A 2,500-nucleotide genomic window follows, 5' to 3' on the forward strand; every position below is an offset into this window, starting at 1 on the left:
CTCTCTCGCTCAGCACCTGTAGCTGCTTGTGTTAACCCGTGGTGCTGCATCACGAACGCTGCACAGACGACAGTGACATTAGATAAATCAGCTGTGAATCAGTATCAAGAACGCTCAAACAGCTACCGAATGTGCACACGAGAGGCAGTGAAGGAAAACGGTTTCGAGAGAGATATAAACATCGTCGGCGTAGACCTGTGTCGGGGAGCATCCGGGGCTCCTGTCAGAGAGTCGGGAAACGCAGGAGAGAAGTCGGGGGGCAGGGAAAAAGGGAGAATCTCCATCCCTTCTGACAGTCGACACCAGGAGTGAGTAGATAACGACCATGACCACTACATGACAAGAACCTCGTATCGCCTCCATCCCCCAGCGCGCGTGTGTGTCTCTGTGAGTGGCTCTTCTTCTCCTTCTTCTTCTCCTCCTCCTCCTCCTCCAGAGGAAGAGAGAAACGGGGAGACACAACGCACACACACACACACACACACGCATTCGGAACTGCGGTAAGTACGAACCTTTCGAACGCGACGTCACAGAAATCGAAAGAGAAAAGGTTGAGGATAAATTGTTTATCGGGAGGGGAAGGCGATCGAAAAAGGAGGGTTGGGGAGGGGAGGGGAGGGGATGGAGGTGGGGGGGAGGATTGGCGAGAGGGAGAGGGAGAGGGAGAGGGAGAGGGTGAAGGATGACTGTTTTGTAACATGTGCCAACGGAATGTATCTTTTAAAGCACATGTTCCACTCTCAGTCCGTTTGTTTCTGTCTGTCTGTTCTTGCTTGTGCCTGTCGGCCTCTCTCGCTTCGCTTGTTTCTTTCTATCGTCTGTCTTTCTCTCTATCCTTCTGTTTGCATTTCCTTTTCTCCGTTTTTTATTTCAGTTTATCCCTTCCCGTTTGTCTATCTACGTGTATATCTATTTCGCTCTCCTTTTTCTGAGATATCTCTTTCCCTTTTATTCTGATAGACAAACACGTGCACGTACACGCACACGTACATCTACACGTACATCTACATGTTCACGTACACGTAAATGTTCACGTACACATAGATGTTCACGTGCACGCAAATGTTGATGTACACGTAGACGCACACATGTACTTCCACGTACGCGTACACGTGTACACACACATGCATGTACATGGCCGTATATAGATGCACGAGCACAAACACTTACACTGACAATATGAAGATAATCATGTCTATAATAATGATATTATTGTTTTTTACAATATCATTATGATAGTTATGATGGTAGGAATAAGATAACAACATTAATTGTGATTATAAATATCATAGATGATAATGGTAAAGATAATGATGATAATGATATTGATGATTATGATTATAATTATGAAAATAATGATAATGATAATGATTATTATAATGATAATAACAACGGTAATGGTAATGATTATGACAATGATCATTACAATAATGATATTAATGATAATACTTATATGTTTATATTGCCAGTTGTAACTATGATACTAATAATAATGCACCAAATAGCAACAACAACAATAATAATATTAGTAATTTTGATAATGATAATATTAAAACATATATGATGGTAATAATGATGATGATAATAATGATAATAATGATAACAACAATGATCATAATAATGATGGTAACAATAATGATGCTAATGATGATAGAAATGATAATAATGACATTGATTGTAATAATGATAAAGATAATAACAATGAAGATAATAATGATAATAATGATAATTATAATGATAATGACAACGTTAATGATGAAATATAATGAGAATGATGAAAATGATAGATTGTAATGATAATGATGATAATAATTGATAACGATAATGGTAGTAATGATAATGATGATAATGATAATGATAATAATGATAATAGTAATAATACTGATAATGATGATGATTATGGTAATAATGATGATAATAATAATAATGATTGTGGTTATATCATTATCATCACTATCAAAATGATGATGGAATAACAATAACAATAGATGTAATGATGATAATGAAGATGCTGCTACTATTAGTAATTGTTATGACAGTAATACTAGTAATGATAATAATGATAATATTAATGATAACAATAATGACAATTATGACGATATTGATAATGATGAAAATAGTGAAAATAATAACAATGACGATAATAACGATTATGATAATAATGACAATAGCAGTAATGAAAATGATGACAATAATAATAATGTCATTAGTAATAATAACATTAGCAATAACAATGATAAGGATCATGATTATTATGATAATGTTAAAAGAATAATGATAACTATAATGATAATAATGACAATGATAGTAATGCTAGTAGTGCAACTAATGTTAACCCTTTGAAAGTTAATAGTAGGCCTACCTGATTTCAAGAATTTTCAAAAGGATTATTATTTTTCTATCGACATTAACGTCATTATTCTAAAAATAACGTTGGTAATAATGTAATGAGGTGACTAAGCGCTTGTGGAAATAATGAATAATCAGATGCATTGTGGCA

At 35.0% G+C, this 2,500-nt stretch overlaps 1 protein-coding gene across 1 annotated transcript in view; it reads left to right on the top strand.

Annotated features, from left to right (window-relative positions):
* The window catches only part of LOC122263212 (solute carrier family 35 member F3), a 161,320-nt gene that overhangs the window by 36 nt on the left and 158,784 nt on the right, over positions 1–2,500 (top strand). The window contains exon 1 of the mRNA XM_086547349.1: positions 1–500. This exon is cut by the window's left edge and continues 36 nt beyond it. The gene's annotated coding sequence lies outside the window, so the exon portion shown is untranslated. The remainder of the gene's footprint in view (positions 501–2,500) is intronic.

Source organism: Penaeus japonicus, unplaced genomic scaffold (genome assembly GCF_977035675.1).
Source record: "Penaeus japonicus unplaced genomic scaffold, GWHDUDI00000001_assembly GWHDUDI00000019, whole genome shotgun sequence".
Classification (NCBI taxonomy): domain Eukaryota; kingdom Metazoa; phylum Arthropoda; class Malacostraca; order Decapoda; family Penaeidae; genus Penaeus; species Penaeus japonicus.